Consider the following 10784-nt stretch of genomic DNA (forward strand, 5'->3'; position numbering starts at 1 on the left):
TGGACTTGCAAACTTTATATGCCCCAATATAGGGGAATGCCAGGGCCAAAAGAATGGGAATGGGTGGGTAGGGAAGTGGGGGGGCTCTATGGGGGACTTTTGGGATAGCATCGGAAATGTAATTGAGGAAAATATGTAATAAAAATATTAAAAATTAAAAAAATTGAAACCATGAGATTTATAGGTCAATGGATGAAAGCCTAGTAAGATAAATACTGCATGGTTTCTCTCATATGTGGATCACAAAAAAAAAAAAAGATGAGAGAGAGGAAGTTGGATGAACCACTCAAGGAAATGAGTGAGAGATCAAGAGGAAGCTCGCTGAACAGACAGGCGTAGCTGTAGGGAGGACCCTAGGCACATCCACCAGGAGCCTTTCTTCCCTTGGCAGCAGGGTGAGGGTGGGGTGGGGGGCGAGGCTGCTAGAGTACAGGCTGCTGGAGTACAAGCCTGGGATGAGATGCAGCTAGGGACCTGGTAACAACACACCAGTCACTGGGATCCTGAGCTTAGGATGGGACGGTCCCCTCTCCACCACATTTGCTAACAACAGAGTCTCAGGAATCCCACTCTGAGCTTTGGCCTGAGACAAATGTGAGTTTCTGCTCCTACATAGACCACACCTATCACATTGCCTGGAGTCATCAGGACAAATCAGAATGAGACACGGTTTAGCACAATTCCTAGTCTACCCAACTGTAGTCAGGACGCAGGATCATTGCTATGAAGACCTGGGTTTTTGGTTGTTTGTTTGTTTGGTTGGTTGTTTGTTTGTTTGTTTGGTTGGTTGGTTTGGGGGGGTTTTGTTTTGTTTTGCTTTTTGTTTTTGTTTTTTTCAGCTTGGTGTACGATCTTGAAGAGTGTCGCATGTGCATTTGGAGGGAAAGAGTATTCTATTACTGTTGGGTGGAATATCATGCAAAAATCAATTGATAAAACAGACAGGCCTACATAAGCCCTTCTGTTTTCACACTTGCTTCAGCTACTTGCTCCATCAATTACTGGAGGAGTACAAGATCTGTAAATGTCTGTATTTGTCTATTTCTCCTTTCAGTTTTTGTTTGATGAGTATTGAAGGCATATTTTAGATACAGAACCATCACACTCTACGGATAAATGAGCCCTCCTATCGTTACACAATGTGCCTCTTTATCCCTAGTGACTGGAGAGAGTGTATTACTGTTTCCACAGCCAATAGTTCACAGGAGCAACTTAATGGAGGAGGGCTTTATTTTAGCTCGTGTTTCAGGAGGCATCAGTCCATTGTGCTGGGGTGAGGGTACCATGGGGTACACAGCAGTGAAGGAATGAAGCCAGGGCTCTGCAGGTCTTCAAGAGCTAGAGACAGAAACAAAGCAAAGCTATATGCTCAAGGCCCACCCCAGTGGCCTACAGAAAACAGCTTCAAAGGCTCCATAATTTCCCAACAGCATCACCACTGGGGATAAGTATTCAAATACTTGGACCCACGGTTGCATTCCACAGTCAACCACAACACCCGGCAGAATCCCTCACTCAAACCTCCTTTTATCTGATACTAATAACGCTGTTACTCTCTCTTCTGAATGGCATTTGCATTGTATATACCTCCTCATCCTTTGGCTCTCACCGTGTCTACATAGTTACCATAGTTTCTTATGGACAGCCCAAAGCTGGAGCATGCTCTTTCAAATCCACTCTCTTCATACTGGTGCGCTTACACTGAGGTTTGGGTTCAAGCCTACTATCTCACAAACTGCTTTTAACTTGTCCCATCTCTCCTCTTCTTCCTATTCTAGGTGCTCCGTGTTTAAGCATCCCTACACATCTTTCAGCACATGCTCCTTAGCTAGAACCCTGTGCGTTTTCCTTTTGAGCAGCTACTTTAGTGTTACAACACGCATTCTTAATGGTCTACTCTCACCATACGCACCATGTAGAACGGAGAGATGTGATCACAGTATGCCGCCATTTCCCACCTTCAGTTTTTGTACTATTGTTATTATATATTTTGTTGCTATAAACTTCTTAATGCATTATTATTTTGTTTTAAATATGTAACTATATTTTAAATGTATTTTGAAGTCAAGGTAATAATAGCTTTTTCATGTACTTATTTACTTACAGTTACCTTCATTCCTTTAGATACATTTAAGTCTCTGCTTTTTTTTTTTTAATCAATTTCTCCTTCTCAAGTTCCCTGCAACATTTCTTGTAGTAAAGGTCTGCTGGTGACAAATGCTGCCAACTTCTCTTGGCTGAACAATCCTTTAATCTCATCACCATTCTCGGAAGCAATTTTCACAGACACACATTGGTTGATGAGTTTTGGTTTTTTGTTTTCTTTCAACTTTTGAGCCTGTTCTGCCTCTCCTGGCCTTCCTAGTACTTAGTGAGAAATCAGCGGCCATTACTCATTTTCGTTCCTCCATATAGAATGCACTTTGTCTCTCCAGCTGTCTACATCCTTTACATCTCTGGGTCTTAGCAGTTTGGTTGTGACATGTCTCCGTGTGGTTTTCTTCCAGTTTATTCTTTTAGGGGTTGGTTGAATGCAATATATAAGTTTATAATTTTCATCAACTTTTAAAAATTCCATTTTTTTCTCCTAATTTTCTCTTCCCCTTTCTGGGACTCAGTTTCATAGATGTAAATCTACTAGATATGCTATTTCCCATGGACCACTGAAGCTCCTTTTTGATTTGGCTGATTCTTTTTAGCCTTTTTCCCTGTCTCATTTTATACAGGTTTGTGTTCTTTTTTTCTTTTCTTTTCTTTTTTGTTTTTGTTTTTTCCGCTTCACGAATTTATGTGTCATCTTTGTGCAGGGGCCATGCTAATCCTCTCTGTATGTTCCAGTTTTAGTATATGTGCTGCTGAAGCGAGCACAATGTTCCTTTTCAATAAACCTTATTTGCAGTGTCTAATCATATATTTGTCTATTATGGATTGAGTGATTCATATGTTTCCCCCTCCCCCAAATTCAACTTGAATCCTTAACCCCAGTATAATAGGATTTGTAGATGGAGCCTTTGAGACACAATTAGGTAATGATGGTGAAGCCTGTTCCAATGGGATTAGCGCTCTCAGAGAAGACGACTCCGGCCTGGTGTAGTGGTGCATGTACGTAACCCCACACGGAAGAGCCAGAAGCAAGAGAATCAGAGAGTTCAAGGTCATCTTGGACCACATAGAGACAGTGAGGAGGGAGAAAAGGAGGAGGAGGGATGAGTGGAGAAAGAGAGAGAGAGAAAGAAAGAACACTCCATGAACATGCCAAAAAACAGGCCACTAAAGCATGAAGGCAGTCATTTTATAAGATACCAAGAAAAAGAAAACCCCCACGGGAACTCAGCCATACTGGAACCCTACTTTCAAACTGAGCCTCCATGCTGTTGAATCCTTGAGTATATCGAGCATATTTACAGCAGCTCTTCTAAGGGCCTGAGTGCTACTCTGCCACTCTGTCATTCTTGATGTATTTGAATGAACTGGTTCTTCTAGGGAACCACATTTTCCCTTGTTTCTTAGTTTGGTTTAGTTTCATGTGTGTAAGCATTTTGCTGACTTGTCTGTATGTGCTCCACGCACACACCCATGCAATGCCCACAGACACCAGAAGAGGGCGTTGGATCCCCTGGAGCTGGAGTTACAGACAGTTGTGAGCCGCTGTATGGGTGGTGGGAGCATACTGGGGTCCTCTGCTGGAGCAGAAAGTGCTCTTAACTACTGAGACATCGCTCTAGCTCCTGTTGTCCACTAGTGTTGATAGAATGACCATTGATAACTTCATCCATCTGATTGCTAGACTTTATAACACCATGTCAAAGAGTACTGGGCATTATTTTGCAGGCAGTCACATGAAACTGGAGCCTTTGAGGCTTGTGGAGTCAAACCCAGGGCCTTATGCATATTAGTGCCCTATCACAGAGCCACACCAGTGCTTTTATACTTTTGAGGGAAGATGTGGGGTAGCCTTCACTTTACTAAGAAGGTGAATCCCTGCTGTGACTCTGCCAAATGTCCATGTCTTCAGTGAGACGTCTCATTCTGGTTGATTCCTGGTTCTATGTGAATCAAAAAAATTGCTAAGATGGAACTTACTGATTATAATTGGATTTAAAAAGTGAAGATAAATTATTGATGAATGGTGGCTTCAGTCAGCAATAAAGGTAATATCAGAACAGAGGAAATGTTTAACCTTAGAAGCCTGTAAGACATCTTCCAAAACCATGCATGTGTGACTTGTGACCCAGGGAAGTGGTAGCAGCAGAGAAGAGAAGTGGGAGTCACCAGCCCGTCACAGTTAGGCTCACAAGACGGTGTGCTCACATGGTCACTATAGCCTAGGAAGAGGGTGGGGTTGCCAAGAAACACAGTAGATAAGAACACAGGAATAGAGGCAGCCTTCTAAAACGTGGCCAGAAGGAAAGCAAAAAGAGAAAGAAGAGGCAGAAAAGAAGAGAGCAAGAGATCAGAGGAAGACCAATGCTGGAAGGCTTTAGGGGCACAAAGGGTTTCAAGTTTCAAGAATGGTACCGTCCACACCTCCAGAGGTCACAGGGCAATACAGTGAGATACAGACAGAACCTCTGAGGGTCTCTGTTCAGCCTAGGAAGAGTAGTCTCAGTGACCCAGGGGTGACAGGTGACAGTGGGCAGGCAGGTGAACGGGAGGTGAGAAAATATTAACTCCTCTTTCTAGAAATGTGGGAAGGCGGGGAAGGCTAGTGAGGAGACACGGTTGAGAGATCTTTATAACAGAAAGGATCCCAGCACACTTCTTAGCTTAGAAGAAAGGGCAGCAGAAAAAGACATCCTCAGATCAGACAAGAAGAATGGAAGACTTCCCTTAGTCTCTACAGAGGTAAATCAACAGGGAAGAGATTAGTCATAGCCTCCATCTCAAAGACAGGAGCATGAAACCTAGTGTGAAAGAAATTTGCAGCAAAACCACACAGCTCTGGAGTTGACAGAAAAGATCCCCCCCCCAACACACACACACACACACACACACACACACACACACACACGCACGCACTCACGCACGCACGCACACACTGAGTTTCTGTGCCACAAGACTCCCTTGAATGACTCTGGAGTCCTGGGCAGTCCTGCAGAAATCTAGAGAAAGCCAGTGTCGAGGCTGCCAAGAAGACAATGTAAGATGCATTCTGGGAAGGGGTTACTGTCAGCAGAGGGATGGGGCAGAGGGCAGAGCCAGGAAAAAGCAAAGACATCTCCACCCAGGCAGCAGCTGCTCTCAAATATGTCACAACTTGTCAAAGAGGCAGAAATAGAAGCAGTTTGGGGAGTGGAAGGGGGTGGGGTAGCATGTTATGGCTTCTGAAGCCATGTAGAGGGTGACCAGGAAGGAAGGGAGACAATCAGAGAGGTTGAGCCAGAGGTGAGTGTGTGAGGTTGAGCATGGGAGCAAAAATGAATTGGGGACAACGTTCCCTAAAGAAACCTGTCCTACCTTACCCTAGTGGTTCAGTCTTCCGGTCAAGACTGCTTCGAACAACCGACAGAGCAGGCCTCTAGCTGAGAGAGTGGAGCACTGGCTCAGCGGTGGAGCACTTACCTGGTGTGTGTGCCCAGGTCTTGGCTTCTGAGCCTAGTACCTCAAAACCAACTAATGAACAGCAGCCACCAAAAAACGTTGCCTTCCTCCCCCAAGTACATATTCCCCACAGAGAATGATCTATGCAGCCGATTTCCAGTTTTGAAAGAGTGTATCAGGTATGCACCAAACAAAAGTAAAAGAAGTTATCAAGCAGAGAGAAAAACATCATCAGACTGGGCACTTCCAGCATCCGCAGAAGTGACTGAGGAGGCCTTGGAGAAAGAATTGTGCTGAAGTTCCCGACTGAGAGATTTCCGGGCAAAGCAAGACATTCTGTCCATTTTGGATGTCTCTGGCCTCCTGTTCCCACTGCAGACATTTGTCTACCATGGGTTAGACAACAACAGCCCCAGTTGGAACTGGTTTACCTTTATCCAGTCTCCAGGGCACAGTATTCTTCTTAACCTTAGTCATTTGCTACACTCTTGGCTCCCTGTTTCAGATCCAGGGGGCCAGCCTGCCCTAGGACAGAGAGCCTTGAAGGACACTTGAAATCAACATGGAGTTTGAGGTGGAGTAGGAGAGGCTCCTCACTCCCAGAGTCTGCTCTTGACAAGTGCAAAGTGCACATGACGGTTCACCCATATGACTTCTCTTAAGCCCACCAGCACTTCCTCCAGGTCTACAGGTTGAGCTGAGGGGAAAGGGTAGTTGTTTAGATCATTGGTTCCAGCATCTTGGTTTCCAGGTGGGCAAACTGAGAACCAGAGGGGAACAAGACAGCATCATGCCCCATCTCGTATCTCTTTATCCATCCACTTCCCTTAAATTCCTAACAGCTTTTGCCCCAACCAGGAAGTAAAGAGCCTGTTGTGATGGGGGTTGGGAACGCTCATAGTCTTCACCCTTATTCCCAAAGGTCCCACAGTACCAGGCCCTGGGTTCCCATTGCTGTGTGCTCTGCTATGCCCTGTTCCAGTTATTTGGAACACCAGCTCTCTGCTTTGTCTCCAACAATCACCTCTCCTGACCCCAAGTCTCCTGGAACCCAACTTCTTCTGCCTCCAGACCTGCCCCTTTCCCCACCCCAAAGCCAAAGATTCTTGAAGGATGATCCTGGCTCTGAGCTCCAGATTCCAGGCAGGGCTGGGATTTCCCAGTGGTTACCTGATACTTAGCCCTTATGGAAACAATGTGGTCCAAGCAAGGCCAGGGTCCCTTCCCTGTCCCAGTTCTAAGCTCTGTTCCCATCTACCTCCAAACCTTGTCCCAAGGCCCCAGTCTCTCTTCTCATTTTCCTCTCTCCATAAGCGCTTCCCCTGAGGTCTCTCTGAATTCTCCTGATGTACACAGGCACATAGCCCTGCACTCTCCCAGAGGCTGTGTACACACCTGCTGCACCCCCTCCTCACTTGTAATGTCACAGAGGGAGAGGGGTCCAACCCCAAGGTCTAAGCTCAAGTCTTCAAATCAGAGACACCCCTGGTCCTCAGCATTCTTGAACAAGTCTCTTTTCTGAGCCTCCGTCTCCTTCTGTGTAGAAGGAGGATGGAGTAGTCAACCCTCAGCTGCCATGCAGCTTTGATGGCCTATGATGCTGTGATCTGGTTCCACCCTGTTAAAAAGCTCTGCCCTCAACTGTAGCTCTGATGGCCTGTGATGCTGTGATCTGTTGGGACCCTGCTAAAAAACTACTGCCTCATAAATAGTGTTGGTTTGCACATCGTATTTATGTATACTTACTGAAGCATATACGTACATATTACCAAGACCCAATCCCCACATAGTCCCAATAATAATTCTCTTGCCTGAGAAAACAAAAGGGGAGGGATGCTTGGAGAGGCCAGGGGCTCCCCTCTCTATACCTGCTTGCTCCTCCGTTCCGAAGCCCATGAGACTCCAGAGTGGCAAATGTGCCTTGATTTTAGTCAAGCAACCTGGCAACCCAGGTCAGCCTATCAGTAGAGACTAGAACGGGGTTGGAGGCCAGACCGCCATGTTGGTATGCAGCTGAAGGAGAAGGAAGAGGGAGCAGGTGAAGGGGATTTCTGAAACCTGATGCTACCATGCAAATGAGGTCAGCCCAGCATGCAAATGGACAAAGTCAAGTTGAGATGGTCAGGGTGGGAGGCCCACAGCCTGGGTCTGAAGCCTTTGTAGGGGCTGGGGGCTTCCTCTGGAGAAAGCATGACTGCCTGAGGAGGCTACAGTAGGGGCAGGGGACCCCTCTGTGCCCATGCAGCAGGGGTGGGGATTAAGCTTGGACGCCCTGCTGTCAGGTCAGAGCTGATGGATCACCACTGATGGTGGAACACAAAGGAGCTCTGTGCCTGGCACCAATGTGTTCCCGTCCATCAGAGGGCAGCTAGTGAGGTGTTGAGGTATACAGGGGAGGAAAACCAAGGACGAGGGAGGCATGTCTCACGGGTTAGTGAGGGAACAAGGTGTCCAAAAGGCCAGTACCCCCACCTCTATATTGAGATTTCGGAAGACTCTACCACTTCAGTTCCCAAAGTATCTTTGCCTTCAGTGGAACCTGGCATGATCGTCACCCCACATCATCCAGACATACACAAAGAAAGACATCGACAGATAAGGATTCACTGAGACCCAGAGACACAACTCCCAGCCCCACCCGCATCAAACAGGAACAAACACCACACTCACATCCTGGGGTGCTTCCTGCAGACCAGAGCTATGTCTAGTCACTGCCCTCGTGCCCACCCAGGGACCAACACGGAGCAGGGTTGAATAGAGGAAGGAGAAAAAGAAGCGATTTCTCTTCTGGGTTATATGTGTCCTTTTTCTAGCCCTCCCCCTTGTCGCGCAGCACCCTCTACCTTGGAAAGGTGAATTTTAGTACACAATTGTCACTCAACTGTGCGCACAGGGTAGCAGGTAGATAACATTCTGTTCATGTCACCTAGCACCCAGTGCACAGTACACAGTTTCTTGATTGAAATCATGGGGGGAGGCAGTGGGTAAGCAGGGTATGATAGTGTACAACTTTAATCCTAGCACTTGGGAGGCAAAGGTAGGGGGAATCTCTGTGAGTTTGAGGCCAGCCCTGTTCTACAGAGTGAGTTTAGGACAGAGGTACACAAAGAAACTGTGTCTCAAAAAAAAAAAAAAAAAAAAAAAGGAGGGAGTTCCCTCCCCTGATCCTGACCCCGGTCCATAGGGTCAGTATAGACACTTGATTTGAGGAGCATGAGGCTAAGAATAGGTGAGAACACAGAAACAGATGGCCATACAGGGAATAAGTCTTGTATTCATTGGGTGTTTTGATGCGCTGGGTACACACAGGTGCACATGGGCGCACACACACACAAGTGCACATGTATACACACACACACACACACACACACACACACACACACACACACACACACACGGCATCTGCTGCCATTTTGAACCATGAGTTTTTTACCCAGTCAAATTCACCCTCCTCCCACCCGTGAGCCGATGATGGTTCATGCCTTTATCATCTCACTCCTGGATTACTGTCAATCGGGGTTGGATGGGGTGGGGTAATGAGGTTTTCTTGCCTCAGTTCTCAAGTCTCTCCGTACCCAGTCGAGCCTCTTACCCTCACAGACTCGTTTTCAGTCGTCACCACCCTGAGATCCACACACTCTGATCACCCACGCACCTTCCTCTTCTCACCTCTTCACAGCCTCATTCTGCTGATTCCCCAAGACCTGGTCCAGGACTTGCCTCCTCCATAGCCCTCCTCGGAGGCTTAGCCTCCAGTGACTTTGCCATTGGTTTGCAAGCGATCCTCGTTGTCCCTGTTAGGTTTTGTTTTTTATTTTGTCTGAGACAGAGTCTCCCAACTAGCCCAGACTAGCCTGGAACTGGCAATCTTCCTGCCTTGGCCCTTCCAAGTACGGAATTAAAGGTATGTGCCACCATGCCCACCCAGCTTTCAGCCAACTCATTGGCTGCAACATTAACAGCTTTGCAATGGGGCATTCGCTGCTAAGGGTCCAGGCTCTTGAACCAGGCAGCAGGAACCTGCAAGGCATCAAAGAACAAGTCCTTTCTGCTCCCACTTCAAAAGAACACAGATTGTTTAGGGTAAGTGGGATTGAGTCCCCCAAGAACAAAAGATACAATTTGGCAGTTTCCATAGCAGGTGTGACATCCCTCTCTTTTTAGGGCTCACAGGGCTGGAGTATAACCTAAAGCAAGGTAAATTTTTGTTTGTTTGCTTCTTCACTTTGAGGAGGTGGAAAGTGTGTTGTACATTTAGAACCCACAATAATGTGCTGTACTTTGTATCCCCTTTGTAAGTAAAGTCAAGAACTGACTTAAGGCCTCAGTGTGTCCCAATTTGCTTGGGGCTCTTTTATTGTCCAGTATGTCCCCTCTCACACACCTGTTTCCTCCTTTAAAAGACAGCACTTTCTTGGCTCGTCTATGGCTTAAGAGAGGAGAGAAGGCCAGTCCTTCAAACCCCACACAGCTCTCACAGCTGCTATGAAGGGAGCCCTCCCTGAGTCCCCCACCCCACCCCATCCCCCACAGGCAACTCCACCCTTCTCCTAGTGGCCTGACTGGTAGTTATAGTGTATCCACCTCCTCCTGCACTGGAGCAGGGATAGCAGAACAGATCACACCTGGTCTGCAGGGTCCGGGGAGGGGGGGGGGTGGTGGTGGTGGGGGGGATTCTGAGCCATGGGTGAAAGTTTGTGGCTCAAAATCCAGAATTCCTGAAGCTTCGGGTCACGTGACAGCCACAGGCAAAGAGATTTGGGAATCAGAGGCTGGGTGAAAGGTGGCCAGAGGCCTGCACACCGCTCTTTAGAACTGGTCCTCCCTGGCTACCAATGCCTCTCCTGAGGTATCTTCTGGCTGACAGAGGCCAAGATTCGATGGGAATGACCCCTCCCCCACCTGACATTCTAGAGTTGTATGACGCAGGCAAAGGTGATGACTCAGGCAGGAAGGAATAGAAGAGGCCAGCCTGGTGGCCCAGGACAGACAAATGATGCAAAGGACTCTTTCTCCTTATCGACCCTTCTACAGAAAGGAAAGAGTCAAAATGGTTCTAGTGCCAGAAGGCATCATTGAGATGAAAGCACAGAAGAGATGATTAAAAGCGTCAGACAGGGTCCATCCCATAATCAGCCACCAAACGCAGACACTATTGCATATGCCAGCAAGATTTTGCTGAAAGGACCCTGATATAGCTGTCTCTTGTGAGGCTATGCCAGTGCCTGGCAAATACAGAAGTG

At 47.1% G+C, this 10784-nt stretch overlaps 1 protein-coding gene and 1 non-coding gene across 2 annotated transcripts in view; one reads left to right on the plus strand and one right to left on the minus strand.

Annotated features, from left to right (window-relative positions):
- Positions 1–2762: 2762 nt before the first annotated feature.
- LOC115032364 lies at positions 2763–2868 on the minus strand. Its single transcript, XR_003838044.1, has one exon. It is a non-coding gene; the product is annotated as a U6 spliceosomal RNA (small nuclear RNA).
- A 6689-nt stretch (positions 2869–9557) lies between these two features.
- Myog (myogenin) overlaps positions 9558–10784 on the plus strand; it is a 5054-nt gene continuing 3827 nt past the window's right edge. The window contains exons 1-2 of the mRNA XM_021174610.2: positions 9558–9624; positions 9706–9738. The gene's annotated coding sequence lies outside the window, so the exon portion shown is untranslated. The remainder of the gene's footprint in view (positions 9625–9705; positions 9739–10784) is intronic.

Source organism: Mus caroli, chromosome 1, assembly GCF_900094665.2.
Source record: "Mus caroli chromosome 1, CAROLI_EIJ_v1.1, whole genome shotgun sequence".
Lineage (NCBI taxonomy): Eukaryota > Metazoa > Chordata > Mammalia > Rodentia > Muridae > Mus > Mus caroli.